Genomic DNA, 24,611 nt, shown 5'->3' on the forward strand with positions numbered 1-24,611 from the left:
CTATAGACTGCACAGTAAAGATTAAAGACCCATCACTTCACACGGCTGCCATTGGACATAATAATGGATCCGGGGCACAGCTCCTTATGGGACCCCAGGATTTTTGGTTTGTGGTGGTGCCCATGGCACCTTCTCAAAAATCCAAATCAGCCAGTGGGTCTCAAGATGCTGGGAGACCAGGGGGCAGTTCTGAAATCTCTCGATATTGCTTTGTGGCCGGCACTTGCCTGAGGCAGAATCCTTTTCTCTTTCAACTTCACATAATCATCCGGACTTCCAAGAATCAATTTTTATCAACATGCACTTGAAAGCCAAGTTGGTGGGCATTTTGCCCGGAAATCTGCAGGGTTAGCAGCATAAATGTCCCTTTATATTTCCAGACCTCGCTATGCTATGATAGCCGTCCTGGAAAAAAGAGCACTGTCCATTCTTCCCCTTTTGGTGCTCCAGAAGCGGCCTCTTCTGAAGACAGAATAAGTCCCAAACTGGATTTACCATAATGACCCATACCCATGAAAATAGAGGGTCATTCATCTCTTTCATTCAGAATGGTTACATTTGAAGCCCAAAGACTAGTCAGAGGCATGCAGAAAGAATGAAAACTCTAAGAAGAGAACTGATGCAGATCACAGACGGCATGTTTTAAAGCTGAGCAATCACGTTCCATCTGTCAGATGATGTGGCTGACACAAGGCACAGTCCATGTGTGAACTCAAACAGGCGCTTTCTGAGCCAAGTTATACGGGGAATTTACCAAACAAAACTACGAAAGAACCAGATGAAATGGTAACACAGTTTCTATTACAATGCCATGGTTGTGGTGTGTCCAGAAATACGGACTTATTGTTAAAACTGTATTTATGGAAGACAATCTTACTCGGCTACGAGTGTTCACCAAAGAAGAAGTGTGTCATTGCATGAAAGTGCTTTAAGTGAGCAAATACTGATCAGACATGGTTCCGACTAAAACATCAACAACAACACACAAATGCAATCTTAAATAGTGTGTGGTTCTGGGTGGCAGCTGAAATTGCACCATATGCAAATTACACTGAACCAGAGACCTGCAACCCAACTTTTGTAAAGACAGGTAAAGGTAAAGGACCCCAGACAGTTAAGTCCAGTTGTGAACGACTCTGGGATTGCGGTGCTCATCTCGCTTTACTGGCCGGGGGAGCCGACGTTTGTCTGCAGACAGTTTTTCCGGGTCATGTGGCCAGCATGACTAAATCGCTTCTGGCGAAACCAGAGCAGTGCACGGAAACGCCGTTTACCTTCCCGCTGGAGCAGTGCCTATTTATCTACTTGCACTTTGACGTGCTTTCGAACTGCTAGGTTGGCAGGAGCTGGGACTGAGCAATGGGAGCTCACCCCGTCGCAGGGATTTGAACCGCAGACCTTCTGATCGGCAAGCCCAAGCCTCTGTGGTTTAGACCACAGTGCCACCCGCGTCCCCTTACAGTACATTAGACCAGCACAATTCATACATGAAATGCAGCACATTCCACTTTTTTTCTTCTGTGGTTCACAAAGTTCCAAATGGCTGGTCTTATCATCATAACTGCCCATCACACTCTTTGAAGAGTTCAGAGTGGTATATGTGGTTTTCTGCCATGTTATCTGCACAACCACCCTAGGTTAGGTAGAGAAACGTAACTAGTCCAAGGTCATCTAGGGAGCTTGATTTGAACCTTCCTCCAAGTCCAGGACTCTATTCACTAAACCACACTATCTCTCTTGCCAACAATCCACTCTACCTTCCATCCCAAGACCCTGTGCAAGCTGTCATCTAACGGCATTTTCTAGCCCCTCCTCAGTCTCTGGGCAAGAATATAAAAGAGCAGGGGAAGATAAACACAGCACAACTCCTGGCTGCTCTAAATTCACTTTTCCTGAGCCTTCAGTGGACACTGCCCACCAATTCTGAAGTTTTATATTGCAAATGAAAGGGCTGGGGATTTCTCTATGTGTTAAAAAAAGGTACAAAAAACAGATGGCAGAAGTCCCCCTCCTCTACTTCTGATACACAGCAACTATCAGAGGTTAACATGCACACCACTGATAAATTGATCTCATCCGCAACCAGTTCACTGTGTGTGTGTGGGGGGGTGCATTTTCCATCTGCTACTTACATTTATAAAGTTATGTCTAAGTCAGCTGTCAGAGAGATGCCTCATTCTGCATGAACTTGCAGCTCCACAGAATACAGACAGCCCTTTATAATCTATTATGTATGCCTTTGGACAGATTAATGCAAAGACATGTTGGAGCAGCTGGACTGGGCCCCAGATCAGAATGGGCTTCCTGTGCCAACACTGCTAATATAGTAAGAAGGAGAAGCAGATACTAAAATATCAGCCCAGAGAGACCCAAACACAAACTTTAGCAGGCCAGAGCTGCAGCAAAAGAACTTGCTTTGAGAGCCAGGGCTCAACTCTGGAACTTTCGAAGCCTGAGCTCAGCTTTTAATAACAAATGAGAGAATATATCTTCATTTGTGCAGAGTACATTTTCTTCACCAGAGAGTAATAACAAACATTAGTCAAGAAGCACAGAGTATGAATCAGAAATCCAGAGGTGTCGCTTTCAACAGGTGAAGCTTTCATCAGAATGCAAAGGTGGCAGCAGAGGTGGGGAAGTTTTGCTTGCTGTTTAAAAGTAGGAGCCCTGCCAGAAAGAAAGAAAAAAGGCCAATCTTGCTATATAAATAGGACTTCAAGGCCACACCATCTGTTTTGGCTCCTGAGCTGAAACGGGAATGTGCCACCCCTGTGCCACTGCCCCTGCCTGGAAAGGCAAAGATATGGTGCCCCACCTGCCCCATCACAACAGAGAAGTGCCAATGCTGCCAGTCATGGAGAGGGTAGGGTGAGAACAGAGGCTCTGCCTCTTCAGCTTCTGCCGCCCAAGGCAGTTCCTTCATCCTGCCTCATAAGCGGGTTGGCCATGAAAAAACCGCTTCAACTGAGATACTTCAAGCATAGAAGGAAGTAGGATTATGCTGTATTGGGCCCTGCGATTGGCAAACTATCCAGAGCTCCTTGATTGGTTAGGTCTGCTCAGAATACTTGGCAACAGAAGAATGCCTGGTGCACTTCTGGCTCATACCAAGTGCCCTCAGGAACCCTGGAATGGAGAAGACACCTTCCACATCTAGATCTGGAGAAAGCTGCCCTGGACTCCAGCTTGGCATCCACACCAGATTCAACACATCTGAGATTTCAGTGAAGGGTTTCTATATCACTGGGTGTGCCATCTAGCCAGATGCAACAGTTGACACCTCTTCTCACACATTAACTACTGTGAGGTAGAATGCCTTTCAATGGATGACTGCCTATTTAGGCTTTTGTTTCCTATTTATAATGGTCTTGTAATGCAAGGGAGGTATCACTGACCCTAAATCAATGGTTTTAACTCCAGTATTTTTAAACTATTCAAATGTATTCTAGCTAGTTGCTGGAGAAGATTCTCTTTGAGTATCATTTAACACTGGAGTAGCTAAAGTGTTTAATATTGCTATGAAATTTTGAGTCTTCACAGTGTGGATAACAGAATTAATATTGCTTGATGAAGCTTCCAAGATGTACAATTCTGATTTGGGAAGCAAGACAGAATATGATAAACATGTCCCTTATAAAGACAGATTGAAACCATCAGTTCTAATTTTAAAATGAGGGATGCAGATGAGACAAATCAGCAGACACAAGCCATTTTGTTTTTCATATTGTATAGATTGAAAAATATTGTATTTCCCTCCCAAAAGAAATACAACTTTTCTAGTATCTCTCCCCCATGAATAGAAATTCTGGACATTCCTGCTCTTTGGCCAACCACCCTCTGCTTAAGAACCTCTGCTGAAGGAGAGTCCCTCAAAAATGGAAGACTTGTCCAAATGAAGAGAGCTAAAAGGAACAAAACTTTGGCAAAGTAAGTGCAGGCATATAGTAAGGGAAACCAAAGGAGCAGCACATAGCTAAAAATATTACCAACAACAAGGAGTTATTTGAAGACCTCAGCAGCAAGAAACTAGCTAGAGAAGCTGTTGGTCCCTTGGATGACAAGGGTATGACCCTCCGCAACAGCAAGTCCTGTCTCATTAACTTATCTGGGTTCTTTGAGAGTGTCAATGAGCATGTGCAGAGAGGTGATCCCATTGGCAGAGTGTAGCTTCAAAAAGCTTTCAACTAGGCATCTCACCAAAGATTCCTGAGTAAGCTTAGCAGTCATGGAATAAGAGGAGAGGTCCTCTTGTTGATCAGGAACTTAGTTAGGAATTTTTTCTTAATGTTCTTAAAAACAAAACACTATTTATTATTTGAACAAACTTGCTCCTTCAAACTTGGCTGTTATATCACCTCTTAATCATCTCTTCTCCAGTCCAGCCTAAGCATACCTGACTCCTTCAACCTCTCTCCTTAGGACTTGGTAACCTCCAGGCTGGTCCTTTAGGGCAAATGGGGCATTGCACCACCAACCTCAGGTAGACCCCACCTACTTGCCTTCTACAGTTTTGGTGTGGAACTGTTATCTTTCTCCTCCTTAATCTCAGTGTTGCCATTACAGAAACCAGCAGGGAGGAGAGTGGGAGTAAAAATAGAATTAATGGCTCTGGCTCCACCTACTGTTGGCCTCTCTGGTCTTTGTCTCTACCAATTTCAATAGGTACCAGCTGCCTGTGGTGGCTCCTCACTACCTTTGTTGCACTCCTTCCTCTTCATCGATCAGATTCTTAAACTGTGGTGCACAGAACAGGATACAGTACTCCAGGTAAAGTCAGAGCAAAGCCAAATAGAGTGGGACCAATTACTTTTCATGATATGGACACTCACTATGTTGATGCAGTCTACAATTGCATTAGCTATGCAATACAGCAGCTAAAAAATGCTAACTGGTGATTAGCTTGTGGTCTACCAAACCTCTTAAGAATGGGGTGGCTAAACCAAATTGCATCAAGGGTTGGCCAACCCACCAAGGTTCCTATTCTAGTAGGAATCTATTCCACATAGGACATTGGCCCAAGTAGCCAATGTCCACACTGTATATACAGCATTGCACACACAAACATATTCAGAGAGCCCCCCTCTCCTGCTGATCCACAGTGGGGTCTATCTTACTGCATCACTGGGCTGGGCTAGGGTTGGTGGAGATTGTAGTTCAGCAATGTCTGAGAACCCATGGTTGTTCTAAGAGAAGTAGCTGCACCTTCCAGTTTGGTGTCCTCTGCAAATCTAATCAGCATCTCCTCTAATCCATCATCCAAGTGATTAAGAAACAGGTTGAGCAGCGTTGGGCTGTTCAGAGCTTACGATCAGAACTAGCTGGTAATTCTGCCATTTTTCAAGGTTGTGCACTACCCACAGTGTATAATCTAATGGATATTATAAGGAAAGGTGGGCTGGGCTTGCTATGGCTATTCCGACACGGCCCTTAATGGCTAAGACACTCAGAAGAACACAATAAAAAATAATACTGGTGCCCAAAATGCCAGAAAGCAAACCTGACTGGCCCAAGGTCATCCAAAGAGAGAGAAAGTCACACCTTAAATACAGCTTAGAAAGAACAGCACAAGAAATATAGGGGGACAGAACCGACTCTCAAATCTAATATGCCTTTATCAGCCTGGTGTGTTTTGTTTATTTTATTTTTTTTTAAAAATACCCAAATAAATAAAATCAACAGATCTACCACATTTCTGCAATGAATGGAGGTTCCCCCACCCTCCCTCTCTTCCCTCCCAGCAAGCCGGATGACTTCTTATCAGATGTGTCACTTGGCGAAATAATTGCCAGCAATAATGGTTGCAATAGCAGCATACTCTGAGCACAATTTATCTATGTCTGTTCTATCTTTCAACTTCAAAGCTTCGGCTGCCTCACAGATCACATCAAAATGACACCCCTGTCGTTAATGACAGTGGTCTAATGCAATACAGAGAAGTCAAATCACTCCTCCGGATAGGCGAGAAATGCTCATACGAAAAACTAAGCATGTGCAGGGTCCTGACATTCATATTCAGATCGGTATTTGAAGCAGTAAGGGGGAGCTCGGTTTGACATTCAGATTTATTCATATTTGGAAACAGCCTGTTCTTAGGGGAACAAGGAGCTAGAGAGAAGGGAAGAATATGAGAGTACAGGATACAGCTATAATTAATGTAAGGCTAACTCACGGACACAAAGGAAGGCCAGAGTCCACTCAATACATCAAGCTTCAGCCACAAAGCTGAGAAATCCGACAAAGGCCAACAGGATTGCATGAAGCAAATGAGCAACACACAAATCTCCATGTTACTCAAAGCTGATGCATACTACTGGATTGTCCAAGCTCTTGTCAGCTATTCAAGAAAGCGTTGTTGCGGGAGGATGCCAAACTGCAAAACATACTCACACCCTCCGTCTTTATCTAACATCTATCAAGTTTTGTTCTGTCTGTCAGTGTGTGTGTGTATCAAATCGATACAATGAACCTACCCAAACAAAACACTTATCCACATACCTATATTGGCTTGTTTGGTTGATGCAATGCAGTCTGTCAGGTGGGAAGTGGTTCTTGGCAGTTTGCTAGGGAGCACTGAAAATAATGATGGTGATGATGATGATGATGATAAATATCACACTAGGCAGAAGGAAAACTTGAAGGCAGATTGAAATACATGCAACTTTACCGAGAACACCTCACATTTAGCAATGCAGAAAGAAGGCAGTACACAGGCAAACACTTGTAAGTTATCACCTCCTGGCACAGCTGGCTCCATGGACAGCCGGCCTGGACAATCCAACTGGTACACCTTCTTTGTGCGGGAAGCCTTTGTCCCCTAAGCAGAACTTTTGTTCAGCACCTCTTCTTCCATGGGAAAGTTGTGAGGCAGTGTGCTTCTGACTAGGTCACCCTGTGCACTGTTGGTTAGCCATGTCAGTCATAACTGATGCCTACTTCTCCCAGGGATTTACTAGAGCTAGGCAATCCACCCGTTACCTAATTTCAGGGCATTGTTCACCATCAAATGAGGTGGCATCCTGGTCATGAGGTGGATTTTTGAGAGGGTGGAGCAAAACTTACTGAAGCTCCTCAAAACTGGTGGTTGTCATTTATAGTTTTCCAGAATGCCCTAATCTATTCAGGGGTGGAGAGAGGTAGCCCTCCCAACCAATTTTTTTGGGCAGTTATCGTTCCTCAATCCAGGAACCTCAGGGCATTCAGAGAAATCCAAAATGGTGGCCACCAGCCTGATTAACCATTAAAGAGATCTAGCAAGTTTCATCTCCTTCGAAAATTGAACCCCAAGTTTCAAAAAAGAAAGAAAGAAAAGAAGATGCTTCACCCCCTCCTCTGTCACCAAATTCACCCCAAAAATTCAGGTAAACCTGATGGTCCTTCAGCTTGGTTCAAGTCAGCTTGTTTTTCTATGTGGAATAGATTTTTTGTTGATTTATGTGACACATTCATTTAATGTAAGCCCCCACCGGCAATCTGAAACTCAGACACGGGTCTGCCACCTCAGTGAGAGTATGCCTTTCACATACCCTCCAACAGGTCAGGTCACGGGGAGAAAACGGGGATGTACGTATTCCAGGACATGCTCCCCCAGGAGTCATGCGACCTGCGCAAGATCATGGCGCCTCAAAACGTCAAGTCAAACCGTTGGAAGGTTACAGCACCTGCTACGGCTGTAGCTGCTGCATTTGCAGAACTGAAGTGACATGAAGTAAACATTTATAGATAAAACTATAGTGTGAGAGCAATTGGCCTCTGACCAATGCTGAATGTCCTTGTTGAGGGTTCAGAGATGATGGGGACCCTCCTGATGCAGTGGAGAAAGCTGGTTTTGGTTGGGACTAAAGTTGCCACTTACCGGTACTTGAAGTGAAATCTTAATATGAATTTGGCACTTCCTACTATAAAGTTTTGTCGAGAAAAATCAATTTCCTCAAAGCGCCTTTGCACCTTCTTATAGTTAGCTCATCAATTTTTGTCTGGGCAAACTCCCCCCCCCCCCCCCCGCATACGTCTCTTGCCTTAAGGAACCCCCTCACAAAAGTAAAAATTTTTAAAAAAGCAATTGCTTTTCTTAAACCTCTGTCCAAATACTCCTTGGAGACTGAACTATTAAATAATCTAGATATTCCAGAAATAACAGTCCCTGGATGAGCTTGTCCCTGTAATTCCATATGAGCCATATGGGAACTTATCACTGAAGCCACATTAGTCTTGATTTAAGGTCTTTTGACACATTATTACAGCACTCCAGCATCACTTCACACCTGCCATCCTGTCAATCAGATGGGGAGGGGGGGAACCCATTTCGATGTCAATCAAGAAATCCTGAGGGAAGTGTAACCTGTTAAGAAGTATTACCCTTTGCCCGCAACGATTCTTCAGCTTTGAATTTAAAGGACATATGCCAGAAATAATTAAAGACCATTCTTTTGTATCCTCATATATAAATGAAGGCATTTAGCGCCAGCAGATTTATATTGTCTGGGCTGAGAAGCTAGTTCATGTTCCACAGCTGTTTTTGCTGCAATTAATAGACTGTGCTTGTCCACGACAATGTCCTGCCAATTTGCCCTTGTAGTCACTCTCGAGGCTATCTTCTCAGTTTACTGATGTACAAGGAGTGTTGTTTTTGCAGTAGGAAGAAGAGGTTGTGTCAACCTCAAATAACATGACAATGAAAGCACAAACCTGGCTTATACCCTTCATGGCTGAAACAGCAATCTCCCTCTAGAATTACAGTTTACACAGCTTAGCTACTGTTTCTTAGGGGAGTGGGTGGGTGTAGACCAGGGGTTGTCAACCTGGTCCCTACCACCCACTAGTGGGCGTTTCATGATTCTAGGTGGGTGGTAGGGGGTTCTACGGCACAAGCTGAATCCTACTTCTATTGAGAACTGGTGGGTGGTAAGGAAATTTTACCATCAAGAAAGATGCATTAGTGGGCAGTAGGTATAAAAAGGTTGACTACCCCTGGTGTAGACAGACAGACAGACAGACAGTCCCTCTGGTGAGAGACACAGCATCCTCCTTGTGTGGTAGTTTGCCCACCTTTGGCTCCACCCTGCATTCAGCTCTCTCCTGTGCCCCCTAGAAGCTGCCAGCATGAGACAGAGGTCACACCCCAGAAACAGCTTTGGCCAGCCATACCGTGCGACGGTAGTCAATGTGTCTCAAACCCTTGTGGAATTTGGAACTTCCCCTACATGCAAAGACAGGCTCCAGCGGATTGAGCAGACGGGACCAATAATGGGTCCAATGGTCAAGAAGGCTGTTTCTGCACATGCTGTAGAGGGAAGCGAGGGGCAGATGGGGCTCATCCACCTAGGAAGGTAGCCCAACTAGAAGGAAAACTCTGATGCTAAACTTCTGCTGCCTTGCAGGATATCTTTGGAAAAACAAAAGCCTAAGGAGAAACCCTACACACGCCTTGCAGAGTGGAGTTCCTAAGACGGCAGGATGGTACATTGTACACCTCCTTCCAGTAACACTTGCACCCAAGTCAGTGTCAAATGTATTGCCCTGCTTTCCTTTGGCCCATATCAGTGGGGCCAAGAGAGGGGTATTTTTGTCTAGGCAGCCCAGGTCACTTTGGTGCTGCTAACACAGCAGTTTGACCTCACCCCTGGAGGTGCATTCCACCATCTCTCGAGGCAGATGGATGCCAGCAACAAATCATGTATTAGTATTCAGTTTAGAATTCAAAATGCTAAAAAAATGTAGTTTTGGTGTTCTCTCTTTTTCTTTTACATACGTAATTTCATTTCAGCGTATTTTAATACCAGGAAAGGGGGACCTGGTGGTGGACTCCAACTCCCGTCAGCCCCAGCCCTAATGCAACAACACCTGGAGAGCCACAGCTTCCCCATCTCTATGCCCTTATAACAGCAAGAGTCATTGTCAATTTCCACTGAGCGCTGGAGAACTAGGATGGGACTGAGAAAATTCTGCATGAAGGGACAATGAAACGACCCCAACTGGCTGCTGCTCACTACAAGAAAACTACCTACCCTCCAATTTACTTAAAATTTTCTTCCAAAGTGGGCTTAAAATTTGGCTCCTGTTTTATGACCTATTCACAGTATTGCCTTAAAATTTCTTTTAGAAGCTTGATAGGTGCTGAGTTGAGCTTACCTTAGCCTTGCAAGGTGCCTGAAGGTCACTTGTGTGTTTTTTATGTCCATTGAATATTTCTCCAGCACTCTCCTGGCTCCCCCAGCTGCTCACACTTCCCCACCTGAAAAATATCAATGGGAGGAGCTACCTCATGACCTATTCCCTTTCAGCTTTAATTGAAATACAGGAGGCTGGAGAAGCTGGTTAATGAGCACCTGAGACTGAAAAGAGCTTGCTGATTTCCTTTTAAAGGAAAATCCTTCCTTTTGAATTAAAACAAAACTGTACTTATTTAAAAGAAGTAATGAACTATAACCATAACATCATGGGGCTTTCAGGAAGTGTGGGCACCCAGGAGGTCTGCAGAAAGCAGACCACAAAAATACAGGGCTCTCAGAAAACCCCTTGGCCACCTTGAAGGTAAGGCAAGTGCAACAAAAAAACTCTATACCCCACCCATAAAAATGTCACTGCAATTTCTCTTCCCTTTGATCGTTTCTGAATGGAATTTCTTTTCTCATTAACTGATGATGGATACGTGAAAAACTGCAGAAGTCATTTTTGAGAGCAGGGGTGATGAAAAGCCTATGGGGTAATTATTACTAGCAGAAAGTCCACAAATGCATGTGGATATGTAGTAGTAGTTTTGGCTGTGTTCCTTCCCAACTAGCTTCGCTCTTGTATTTTGTTTCATCTTGTTTCTGCCTTACCTTCTTAAGCCTAATCCTCCTTCCTCTCATGTTTTCCTGCATTAAGAAATTCAGAGTCAAGTTGGGGGCAGCCTGATGATCTAAGAAAACAGCACAAAGGCTTAGTAAAGTCAGGCTGGAATGGAATAGAATATGCAGCAATAACTGCAGTGTTTCCCCAACCATCTCTTCCAGCTTCCTCCTACAGAGCTTTTAGGAGGCTGGGGTTTATTCTGAGTAAGTGTGTTGGTTACTAGGCTTGTGGAAGAAGTGCCTTTGTGACATCAGTAGCCATTTTACCAATCCCATGTCTTGTTTCATACCTCTTGGTAGGCATTCACCTAGATGACAGTGGATTGGTGTAACAGCTACTGATGTAACAGTGGAAGACGAAAACTACTCATTCCCTCTAGTTTCTAATGGTGGAGGAACATTTCATTGGCTATGCTGAACAGACCAATACTTGCTCTTCCTTGATAATGATTACAGTGAATAGATGGGGGAAAGAACTTTTGCTTGCCTCTCCTCAAGTTGCATTTCCTTGATTATCACATACTCAGAGTAACCCTAACTGATATATTCGTTTTTTGCCTATTCAAATTTCCTTTCTCTTTCCTCTTTGGTAGAAGTAGGTAACTAGAATGTGAGCTCTTCAGCTTTTTGGACCAGACTAAACATAACATGGATTGCATTAATGTGTTTTTGTCCAAAAGACAAGTATCAAATGAGATCAGTTTACACAGCATATGCTTTACTAAAAGAACCAAAAGTTCAATCTCCAGCTACATCCACTTAGTGCTATACAAGCCAGTTCAAAATGCCAACAACAGCCTCCCAATTGTCTGCCCTAGCGTTTTATCTGTTTCAGCTCTGGTCAGCAATTACTTTTGCGGGCGGGCTGCATTGAGAAGGGACTGAAAAATGGTAAGAGGGCAAGGCCCATCTTCAAAGCAGCATCCCTGCAAGTGTCATTCCCAAACCTGTGCCTTGAGCGTAGATTGCAACTTGCAACTGTGCCTTCAACAGCAGCTTGGCCCACACGCAGCAGGTAGCAAGTGAGGACAAGGCTTGCCATCAGAATCTGCTGAAGGTCAGTTGCTACAGCAGGTGTTGAGATGGGGGGGGGGGCAAGTGCATGGGTGCATTGGGCTGAGGAATCCGCAGAGGAGCCCTTGGATATTTCTTGCCTAAGCTGGGCATAAAACTTTCTGCTATTGGATGCCATACAGGACCTTGAAGGTTTCCAATATGTGAGTACATATGCAAGATACCAACCACACAGGGCACCTCCTGGAGAGGAATTTGAAAGCTCCCACTAACCAAACCTTCTTCCTAGTTACTGCCACTTTGTCTGCAAGATTATTATTTTTAGAACATATCTGTTTTTCGGGGATGGATCCCTTTCTGTTGCACTAGAGGAAGTGGAAGGAGTGACTGAGAGGAAGGCCAGGGGGGATTTAAGCAGATCCTAGAAGGTCTCCAATGTTTTTGAACCCTCTCTGATGTATCAATGTGCCGCTGCTTTTATTGTATATTAACTGTGATCATAAGGTGTTATTTTTTAAACTTTTTGTTTAGTGGTTGTTATTTACTTTTTTAATATAGCCCCGGGACCTCTGGGTGAAGAGTGGGCAATACATTTAATTAATAAATGCATAAAATTAACTTCAGCCTGCATTTCAGTGGCAGCTGTAACATAAGAAGAGTGCAGGGTCGGGTTCTTCTTGTGCAGACAGAATGAAATAAATCCCACCACAGTCTAGGAAATGGCCCAATGCACTGTGACATTTAATCAACTGTTTGACTGGGGCCTCACCTCCTGTATCTTTTTTCTGAAGAGAACATGATTCTCTGCACATCACTTTTCCGGCGCACAGTTTCTCAACGCCAGGTTATAGGCCTTTAAAAAAGAAAGAGAGAGGAGCCCAGTAAGAGAGGTCAGGTACAATCATGAATTTTATGAAAGGTTTGCTGGGAAACCACATTAAATGGCAACATCGGTGCACATCAGTTCTGCTGTGCTTCTGCAGCCCAAATGATTTGTGATATGCTTGCACTTCAGAGACATCATTGCAAAGCAGTGTCGCTCGCCTCAGTATCAGGACACTCCTTCAAATGCTTCACAATGCACCAGCCTCTTCCTATGATAAACTACCAGTCAGGGACATGTTTGGGCCAGATATGGGCCAGAGAAAGTTAATTCCTCAATAAAACTCTCCAAAGCCAAACAGCCTTCATCCCTGAATCTGAAGCTTGCAGCTCTGGAGTTAGCTTTAAAGCTATGTGCCATGCACCTTTGCTCTAAGAGGCTGGGGAAGCTTGATGCATCTGAAATTCTATCCATTTGAATACCTCACCAAATACTGGATATTATCTTTTCCTTCTTTCTTTTTCCCCTCAATACAGCAGATGCATTAGGGACCCTCTATCGTTATATATAATTTAAAAATTGTACAAAGCATAGCACATGATCAATTTCCATTGTTCCTCTCAGATTTCAGTTCCTCCCACCCGCATAAACAGAGTGTCACTGCTCCCTGAGTTTGTTTGGGTTTGGGGTTTTTTTTTGTTCTCATAATGCAAAACTTCTATCTTGAAATGCTTCTACTTATTATCAATATTCTTCTTGTGCAGTGCTTTACCAGCATGCATATGCAGCTGTGCACAGTGATCAGATGCTATAAGAAAGCAAATTACAGTCCAGGTTTTATCACTATCATTTTGAATGGGGCACAGGAACATGTGTGTGTGTGTTAGTGAAACACTGCACGAAAAGAACATACACATGATTGCATCTAAAATCAGCCACATCAAGATAAATTGTAACAGTATTTTTACTATTTTCCATCGGCAATGTGGCAGGGAGCAGAATATGCAAAACAACTGAAGGACTTAAAGCAGTAACAAACTATGCATCTTCAGTTCTGAAATTAATTGTACAAATCCTGTTAATGAAGGGGGTTGGGGAATCATCCTATCTCTAATTGAGTATACTTAGGTAAGGTGAAGTAAAGCAATGTGGAATATTATAGCTCATTCAAATCTGGAAGTCATCACTTGATATTGCAGCTATAAAGTGTTGACCCATCCAAAGTGGTGAAAATGATGGAAGACACAAGAGTTACCCACCCTGGAAGAGTGGCAGATGAAGGTGATGGATTATATGGAATTGGTGGAAATGACTGGCAGAGTCCGAGACCTGGGAGAAGAGTTGGTGGAATAAGACTAGAAGAAATTTAAAGACTATTTGCAGAAACACTGTAAAATTAATGAATGTTAAAATGATGTTGGATTGAAAATAAGTGGCATTAGCAACAAAGTTAATAAGAATATGCAAAAATGAATTGAAAATGGATGAAAATATAGAGTTATAATATGTTAAGATATAGAGTTAAGATAAACGAAAGAGGGTAAGGATTTGCTGATTTGATTATTTAAATGGGAATACAAAAAGGGGAGGTGTGAGGAGGCCAAGGAAACAAGCAAATGAGTTTAAAGTTACAAAAAACGGATTTGTTTTTAATTCTTTTTTATCTATTTGTTTTTTGTATTTCGTATTTTTATTCTTCTTTTTTCTTTTTTATGTATGCTCTCGTTTTGGTATCTTTTTCTTTCTATATGACTTTTTTCTATTTTGTAAACCTATGTTTTTGTAAAATCTCAATAAATATCTTTTATTAAAAAAAAGTGGTGAAAATGATTCCCCCCCCCCTTTTCTGCTACAGGTGGCGGCCATTTTGCATGGGGGCTCCACTCCTGGCCCCTGTGCACATTGGCAGAGCATGCATAAGCCTGTCCTGCCCCATTACACCCGTTATGCCCTATTCCGAAAGAATGCACACAAAATGCTCACCGCCATTATTTATCTCATCTATGCCTATCAACTTTATAGCTGCTTTCCGTATCTGGCATGACTGGGAATACACATATACACACACACAGAGAGAGTGAGAGAGAGTGAGAGAGAAGAACAGCTGAAACTGTTGAGAAACAATTATTAAGCATTTGCATTTATGTAATTTAAGGAGTAACATAGGCAGAAAAAAAGAACTGACAATGAATTCATTGTTATGAATTTAGAGGCAGGGGAGCAGGCTGTATGGCGAGACCCTTGTAACCTCTGGATCCAGCAAGTGTTAAAAATTAAGCCAGGCTAGCATCCTGATGGGGCGATAGCCTAGGTCAGGCACGTCCAACTCCCAAGGGACTGTGATCTACTCACAGTATAAAAAGACTGGCTGTGATCTACCCATTGTAGATGGGGGAAGATTGACCAAAGTTGTAGAGCTTGGGGGGGGGGCGTTGACCAAAGTTGATACCGCAATCGACCTGGGACACCCCCGCGATCAATCAGTCAATAGCGATCGACCTGTTGGACATGCCTGGCCTAGGTAATGGGTCATTAAAGGAACAAATGAAGTGGATCTGTGCCAGGCAGCAAACTGGTTGGTAGTTAGAAAGAAAAATGGTGAGAGTTGAGAGATTTGAACTAGAAGCTAGAAATGGAAAAGCGACAGGCTAGGAAGCCAGAGAGACAGAGTGATGCTTGATTTCTGGTTGAATCCAAGGCTGTGGCTACAGGGGAAGCAAGGCCCCTCTGGTGTGTCAATGCTGCAAACCCCTCCATTGTAGGCTCAGGTTGTATATATGTGTAAATAAACCATATATCATAAAGACACCACAGTCTCCTCTGTGCCTCATTCCAAAGGAAACACGAACCCTGGCCTGGAACCCCCGTAACCTTGCACTGCTCAGAGACTGGGGTGGCGTGCAACAATATTTTTAAAGCACAAAGTATGTCCAGCCATAGCATGGGGCATCTTCTTCTTGCACAAAATAAAATACAGCCCTGAAGAGTCATGTCTCTCCCTGCCCCCTGCCCCCCACCTTTTGGTTGCTTGATGTATGACTCGGCCCTGCCTCATCATTCTAGTATGATTCAAACAAACAGAGGGAATTTTTCTACTTAAATTCTTCACTGCAAGAGAAGTAAATATCTTACTTTTCTAAAACACCATTTCTTAAAGATAAAATAGAATTCTACAACACTCTCTCAGATAGATTTGCCATAAGTCAGATACCCTTGTTCAAATAATGAACTATGAACACCATCCATCTTGTGCCTTCAGCTCGTTGTGAACTAGCTCTTGTTAAGGTGCTCCTGTAGGAGACTCTGCTGACTGATAACAATGAATGGGTTTTTTTGCACCACACTGCAGTTGCCGCTATACGTCTCTGGCTTGAATGGAAAGGCAATTAAGGAGGAAAGTATCGAGCAAGGAGGGACCAATGACAGGGTACTGTTTTTTAAGACAAAACAGGATTATAAAGCTGCAACAAAAGTAACCTGCTTAACTGACTGAAGAGAAAGGGGTAGAAATGGGGGGAAGTGTTCTTGTTCCAAAATCGTTGGATCAAAGATGTCTTTAATGTAAAGGCACACGTCACACTGCCACCACCCAAAAGTTGAAGAGGAAGCCTGCACAGAAAACTACCAGCCTGGTTCTTGAGAAGCCTGAGGTCAATTCCATCCGCTGATATAGGCTTTCTGTGATGTTGCACGTTACTTGCAGAACAACCCTAAGCACATTTACACAGAAGTCTTACTTATTTCAGTGCAACTTACTTCCTAGCAAGCTTATCCATCAGAGGCGGCTCACCAAAAAACACAGACTGGGCAGCTTGTTTCTTTTCCACGTGGCCCAATACAGTGGTACCTTGGGTTACATACGCTTCAGGTTACACACTCCGCTAACCCAGAAATAGTGCTTCAGGTTAAGAACTTTGCTTCAGGATAAGAACAGAAATCAGGCTCCGGCGGTGTGGCGGCAACAGGAGGCCCCATTAACTAAAGTGGTGCTTCAGGTTAAGAACAGTTTCAGGTTAAGAACAGACCTCCGGAACGAATTAAGTACTTAACCCGAGGTACCACTGTACTGCATTTTTAATGGAAATTGCATAAACATATCTTAGCCAATCTCTGTTCTTGTAGTTTAGGGCCAAGTGCAATATGGATCAGAGCTAGTTGGGCAGTGTAACATGTTTGGCTAACTCCCTACTGTGCTGTGACCCCATGTTAACTTGATGTAAAGCGAATACTTCCTCTGCCAATGGTCAGAGAAAGTGAGCTATCACGGACATGCTATTTTTCATGCTGGCAGAAGTTTTTATATTTGAGACTGACATTTGCATGCTGCTGGCCATAGCATTTGGACAGGTTGTCATGGGCATCCTGGGTTGCCCGCCAGTGGAAATAACTCTATAGGTATGACAAAAACTCTGTGTAAGTACCAATCCACCCACCCCCACATCGTAAATGTTTATGTGATTGATGTTGTTTCCTATAGCTGATCAATATTTAAGGACATGTGACAGCTCCCCACACCCACCCACCCTCTGCAGCAAATATTTTTTGGATCAAATGGGTAGCATAAGCATAGAATGCTTTTTATGTGCCCTTATTAACAAAAGGATAAATTTGTAATGAGTTTAATTATTGAAAGGACATAACACGTTGATATGGTGATCTTTTTTTAAAGCTTAAACCATTAAATGGCAGAAGCCAAAATGCAACTCAGAGTTTCCAAAGCAATCCTACTGCTTGCAGGATTCATAAACCAAGTAAACCTTCTGACATAACTATAAAATGTGGCATAAACCCTTGGAAAAAATAGCCTTCTTGGAAAGGGTAACAGCACTTTTATGAGGATTTCAACTGCACCATGGCAACATCAACCTGTCAAAGCAAATGAAGGGCAGTAAAACTAAAATTAAAAATGATGAAGGGGACCCCAGCTTGCTAACAGCTTTCCAAGCTGTAAAGCTTTCAAATGTTATCTCTTCATTGGTTTGTTCAATCACACATGTCTTTGCTACCAAGCTTTATCATATTATGTATCTTTCCCATCACAGCAGGCTGCTGAATTTGATCGACTTATGCATGAAAAATATATTTTCCCCAACTTCCTCATCTTGCTAAATTCCTTTCCCTATCCTTATTGGTTCATTTTTATTGGAGCTTGCATTGACACCTGCAGGCTACAAGAATAGCAGTGACACGGACTGGCAATCATGCCGCGTTCTGGGATGTCTGAGGCCTCTGGCATCAAAGTCACTGCTGGGGCCCTCCTACCAGGATTGGAGAGGAAATCCATTTTAAGTGGATTTGTACACAGAATTTGGTGCTTCTGGCATGAACAAGCTTTCACTGCATTGCACAGCCTCTTGCATTTGAAACCACATGCAGAAGCCATTCATGCATCACCAATGTTCCCCCACTCCCTTAAGACTAATTACAGTGGCACCTTGGTTTACGAACTTAATCCGTTCTGGAAGTCCATTCTTAAACCAAAGCGTTCTTAAACCAAGGCATGCTTTCCCATAGCAGTGGGGGACTCAATTTACAAACAGAACACACTCAACAGGAAGCGGAACATGTTCTGCTTCCAAGGCAAAGTTCACAAACCAAAGCACCTACTTCCAATTTTGCAGCGTTCTTAATCCAAGTTGTTCATAAACTGAGCTGTTCTTAGGTACCACTGTATATGCTACTTTCTGAGATTGTTTGGGAGATGTCACGACGATTAAAGTGGCATGTAACAGCTGCTTTAAATGCATGGTGTGGGTGCAACTTGGGAATCCGAAGCAGATTCAGTCCTACCTCTGATCTGCATTAACAACAGCGCAGGATTTCTGTATCTCAGCACAGCCCTCCAAACTGAGTAAAATAGAAGAAGATTCTATTTTGTAACCCTCTTGGCTTCAGCATATCCCTTAACTTGCAGGAACTCTTTTCTTTGCTGCTCTATTTTTGGTATTTTCGTTAGGTTAGGATGTACTAATGCCCAATCCTAACTTAATTTCTCCATTGGTTTCTATAGGCAACTCTCACTTCCTTCTATGGAGATGATTAAAAATGGCATCTCAAAGTAAACCAGGGAATGACATATCAAAACAATGAGAAGGTTCTTACACTTACACACACACACACACACACACACACACACACACACACACACACACACACGTCTCTTCCTCTGTTCTCTTTTCACTTGGAGAAAAAGACAGAGATGGAGTAAAGGGCAAAGGAGGAATAAATATACAGAACTTCCTGGTTCCCACTCTCCTCTTTACACCCTCTGCACTCCTTGCCTTCTCTAGGGGCTGGTCCACTGGTCTTCAGCTGGTGGGTAGGGACACACGTGGGTCTCGGCCAGATCCAAGGTGGGTCACAACAGGAACATTACCACCATGCAAATGTATGGTAAAAGAATAAGAAATGGGTTCCCCAATGTCTGTGTGTTAAAAATGGGTCCTGGCCTGAAAAGGTTGAAGATACCTGAGCTAGTCCTATCCTGCCAACTTGTTTTGAAGCCTCCTGCACCACTGGAGCCACACCTTCCCCTTCACCAGCCAATTCCATTTCCCCTTCTCCACGGGCCCCACCGGTTTTTACTAGCAATTCCAGTGGCTATTTAGCATGCTTTGTTTCCAATGGGTTCTCTTTGGTGTATGACCATTTAGTGGGTGGTATTCAGAGTAGACCCATTGAAATGGATTATGTTCATTAATTTCATGGGTCTAGTCTAAGTAAAACTTAGTTGACTACCACCCTCTGGATTTCCCCCTCCCCGCTAAATAATGTTTGTATTTTCGTAACATGAATGGTGCTATTTTGGCTACATAAGATTCAACACTCACCCCATATATTGCAATTTCAGAACTCCAACAAAGAATTCACTGGACTAACAATGCTAAAATCAAATTCAGCCTCTTATATGGACAGGATTGGAAGTTAACTGGCAAGGGGTGCGTGTGTGTCCCAATATGCTACTTTTAAGACACTACACACCTAATCCTGCCACCATCCCATGATGCAGTCCTTGGAGCTTCATTTTAACACCAGTTCCTTTCAACATCTCTATTTTACTGTTTTGAGACCTTGTCGGAGCATGTCATCTGGGCTCTCACTGTGTCACAGATAATAACTAGGTCTATTTGTCCTTTATGTCAGTATATGGCAAGGCAGTCTCCATGCTGTCTAGATGTATGAATAAAAACCACAGTCTGGTGTCCAGAAATTGGCTTTAATTTCCCTAGGACTGATGTGCGGCTGCTAGATGTTAGATGCCAGTGCCAGTGCCTAGGGGCTAGTCTTTGAAGGACACCCTCGCTGCTGGTTAGGGTGGCCATCTCATGGTTATGGTGGCAAGATTAAACTGGACAGACTCTGAAATATTTCCCCCAACAAGCAAAGTACGTCCTCTTGCTGTTTCAAATTTTAAAACTAATATCCATGGTAAATGTATGGAAATGAAAAGAAAAAAAAGTCTCACAAAAAATATAATCAAATATGACAGTTTTCATGGTATCGCAGCATGCATGCAAACTCCAGAGAAAATGCATCAAATAAGGAAGAGCACTGATAAGAATTCAGAGCTGGTTTGAAGTACATCCGTTAATGACTATCAAGTAACAGCTTGCATGTGTAAACTGGGTATCTCAAGTCAGACACTAGAAACAAGAGAATTCATCTCTCTCACACACGTTTTTCAGCTGAGGTCACTCACACATCATCACGGGATGATAATATTGACTCTCAAGAGGGGGTGAGGCTAAGGCTGGGGCTGGTGGGAGAGCTTGGGCGGAGTTGGAAACCTGAGCACTCTGATTTTCATGGGTACCAGCTGCCACTCATGACTCGAACCCTGAGCTGGGCTACAATTATGGATGGGGTGGGGTGTGTGTGTGTGTGTGTGTGTGTGTGTGAGAGAGAGAGAGAGAGAGAGAGAGAGAGAGAGAGAGAGAGAGAGAAAGAATTCATGGAGTATTAATATATGTCTGGGGGTGGTATTTATCATTGTCACAGAATGACTACAGTTAGGAAAATCGTAAAGCTGCCCACTGCAGCTTAACCATCACTGGGAGTGGCAGCAAAGATTTTGTTGCTGTTCAAGAAAGGAAGAAAAAGTAGAAATCCTTATAAACAATTGCAAGCCTCCCTCCCCATAAGGAATAGAAGACACCAAGCTCCATTAAATGTCCCCCTTTCATGGGGGACAAATGACTTTCAAAAGAGGAAAGGGATATTCTGGATGTTTGTTTGATTGATAAAGAAATAAAAGAAATAACTCTCCCTCTCCTCCTTCTTCTCTCCATCTCAAGCTGATAATATGCCATTCAGGGTTCAACTCGAGAGTGCATTCGACTCCCGAAACCATTCGAAAACCAAGCCACGGCTTCTGATTGGCTGCAGGAGCTTCCTGCACTCAATTGGAAGCTGTGAAAGCTGCGTCGGACATTCGGCTTCCGAAAAACATTCACAAACCAAAATACTTCCAGGTTTGCAGCATTTGGGAGCAGATTTGTTGGACAACTAAGCCGTTCGGGTACCAAGGTGCCATTGTAGCTCCTTACACATACCTTCTCCCACTAGTCTAGGCCAACTCTCCCAAGTCTCGTTAGTTAGCCCTTTGCATATTATTTGTATTCCCTTCCTTTCTCTTTGTCCATCATTTAGCAGTTCACTAGGGTTCTGTGGCGATTGTTCTTCCTCCTTGGCACACAACAAGAAAATATAACAAAGCTGTGTATCTCTCTGCTATCCATTCTATGGATAAAAATTCTGTACCAAGGAAAGCCACATCCTGGAATAAAGCATGTTAGAACTGTCGGAATTAAATGCAAAATTCTCAGCGATTCATAGGCTGCCATTACTGAATAACGTCTGAGGTAAAACAGAAATCCTTCTTCAGAGTGCAGGGAAAAAAGAGAAGCAAAATAATGGCAAGTATGTGCACATGCACACAAAACTATGGGGAAGAAACTGCTCTGATATCACAATGCAAGTTGACATGTGAAGATTTTGTCAAGGACCATCTGGCTGCAGACACAACTCCGGAGCATTTATCGAAACACTGGCAGCTGGTGGGGGACTTGCAGATCATTTTGGCTGGGAATGTAGCGGCTTGATATGGGATAGTGGGATCCAGTTGGATTTTTTTTTTTTTTAACAGGACAGGCTCAAGAAATAGACTTGGCATATGAAGAATTATGGCTCCATGACAGTCCTAAAGACCTACAGAAGACTGCCTTCTAAGAAATGCATAGATTTCAATTTGCAAGCCCTTGAGACCCTCACATTCCAGAATGTGTATCTTAGCATGATAATAGCTTCTGTATAGTGCAAGTCAAGCTCTCCAGTATTCTTTACAGTACTCGTGTAACAGAGGCCAGTTTTATTGACCTCATATTGCAGGGGATGGAGGGGGCAGAAACTGGAAGAACACCTGCCTGTCTAAGGTCCCCTAATGAATTCATAGTTGAGATTACACTTGAACTGAGGGGCTTCTCGCTTTTTAGCCTCTATACAACAGCTTGCATAGGTTACCTCTTATTCCAGATTACCTTCTTGGGTTGCTGCCTTTTCTCCAGTGTAGGAGGGTTCCTATGCTTTTAAAAGCTGTGCTAAAAACTCTGCTGGTCACACAACCCTCAAAAATACATGAAACCCACCCAAAAAGGAAGTAGCAATCCCATTTTCTTCCTGCCAGTGGTCATAGACCCTTCCTAGCTCTGAGTGCAGTAAGTAGAAATGACCAGACAATTGCCTCTTGAGGTTTATAATACTATGCTATAGTCAGCTAGGAAGAAAACAAGGTCATTTATTACCTTCCATGCACTAAATGGAAGATCAGATCTCTTCCTCAGTAGACATCAAGTTACACATTATCTGGTGCCAAGGTGATACCTGAGGACATGACAGAGTGAGGAATAGGATGCAGGAGAAGGAACATGGATCCAGAAAGACAGACAGCTTCCAATGGTTCCATATAGAAAGCATAGGAAGCACAGACTGGATCCTTGTGGATCCCCACAGCCCAAAAGCTATTTTCTAGTACAGTTGTACCTTGGTTTTCAAACAGCTTAGTTTTCGAACGTTTTGGCTCCTGAGCGCCACAAACCCAGAAGTGACTGTTCCAGTTTGTGAACTATTTTTGGAAGCCGAACGTCCGACGGGGCTTCTGCAGCTTCTGATTGGCTGCAGGAGGTTCCTGCAGCCAATCAGAAGCTGCGCTTTGGTTTCCAAATGTTTTGGAAGTCGAACGGACTTCCGGAACAGATTCCGTTTGACTTCCAAGGTATGACTGTACGACTTTCTGGTAGTGACACTGCAGGTAGGAGCAGAATTACTGTAGTACAGTGCCTCCTTGAGTTGTTGCAGAAGAACACCATGGTCTACGGTGCCAAGAGCCACTTGGAGATTAAGGGGAACCAAGAGGCTCACATTTCCCCATCCCTCTCCCAAAACCAGGTATGAAACCAGACCGAATATTTTATCATCATCATCATACTTACTTTACTTGTGGAAATGACTCAAAGCGACTTACAGATACCATAAACATACTACAACCAAGATGTCTATGTTTACTCTGATATAAGTCCCACTGAAACAGTTCAGATCCCTCAGCCAAATAATAAACAGGGCTTGGGTTCCGTTTGAGCCTGTGAATCCTTCTCTGTCCTATCGAGGACTCTGCCTACATCTCTTTCCTTACAAACGGAGGGTGAAAGTCATTGAGACAGAAAATACAAAGCATTTGGTGTCGCTTTTCGGCATTGAGCCTCCATAATTCTAGCCTAGAATGAAAGTGAGTTATAGCAAAAGGCATTCCAAGGATCAGTTGGCAGGACAAGTATAGGCTAAAGAAACCATTTATTTTTTCCGCTGGACTTTCAGCATTTCTGAAGAATGGGCTGACTACAGTGGTAATAAAGTAGAACCAAGAGAGGGGACATGAGAAGGACTGTCAAGTTCTTGCTTCAGTTTCTGGGAGCTGAGGAAAGGCATGTAATGGGTGGTGTCCTCTTTCACATTTTGAGCAGCAGCAATTATAAATTAAGTTATCCTGGTAAATGTGGACATTCTTACTTTATTATGTGACAATCTTCTTTGGCTTTTGTATTTCTAGAGATGGAGAAATCAGCCACTGTATGCCTCACCTTCCCAAAAGGGCTTGGTGAAACTTGCACTGCAACTACAGATCCTCATAGATCTGTATTGTGCCTCCTCTACTCCCACATTCCCTCTTAAGAGTCTTACAAGATGCAAAGTCCACTGCCTTTCCCCTCACACCTGTTTTGTTATATTAGTAATAGCAGATAAACTTGTGTGAAAGACAGCATATCCATACTCTTTCAATCCTTTCCAGCTGCACAAGAGTGTTGGACACGTTCTAGGTCATGTTCTCAGACTTATCCATCTGTTGAGCAAACAAGTGTGCAATTCAACCTGGAACATCACAGAATCATCTGCAATGCGCTGGGGTTCTGTGACACATGTGGAGGAGCTCTTTAGCAAATGTATTGATTTGGAAAGAGTTCTGTGATGGTAGGACGTTTTAAAGTCACCAAGTTCTTCCTAAAAAAATCCTTCACACAGGACATAGTTACACTATGGAACTTCCTCTCACAGGAGACAATGATGGGCACCAACTTAAAGGTAAAGGTAAAGGGACCCCTGACCATTAGGTCTAGTCGTGACCGACTCTGGGCTTGCGGCACTCATCTCGCTTTACTGGCCGAGGGAGCCGGCGTACAGCTTCCGGGTCATGTGGCCAGCATGACTAAGCCGCTTCTGGCAAACCAGAGCAAAGGGAGCTCACCCCGTCGCGGGGATTCAAACCGCCGACCTTCTGATTGGCAAGTCCTAGGCTCTGTGGTTTAATCCACAGCACCACCCGCGTCCCTTTTGGGCACCAACTTAGATGGCTTTAAAAGAGGATTCATGAAAAGGATGCTATCTATAGATGG

General features: G+C 43.4%; 1 long non-coding RNA gene across 1 annotated transcript in view; it reads right to left on the reverse strand.

Moving 5' to 3' along the window:
* The window catches only part of LOC310762997, a 28,208-nt gene extending 17,173 nt beyond the window's left edge, over window positions 1–11,035 (reverse strand). Inside the window, exons 1-3 of the long non-coding RNA XR_014548344.1 lie at window positions 10,821–11,035; window positions 10,129–10,231; window positions 6,496–6,570 (exon numbers count right to left, since the gene is read on the reverse strand). This is a non-coding gene — a long non-coding RNA (uncharacterized lncRNA). The remainder of the gene's footprint in view (window positions 1–6,495; window positions 6,571–10,128; window positions 10,232–10,820) is intronic.
* Window positions 11,036–24,611: the final 13,576 nt, after the last annotated feature.

The sequence above is a fragment of the Podarcis filfolensis genome (assembly GCF_964270895.1).
Source record: "Podarcis filfolensis genome assembly, chromosome: 5".
Taxonomy (NCBI): domain Eukaryota; kingdom Metazoa; phylum Chordata; class Lepidosauria; order Squamata; family Lacertidae; genus Podarcis; species Podarcis filfolensis.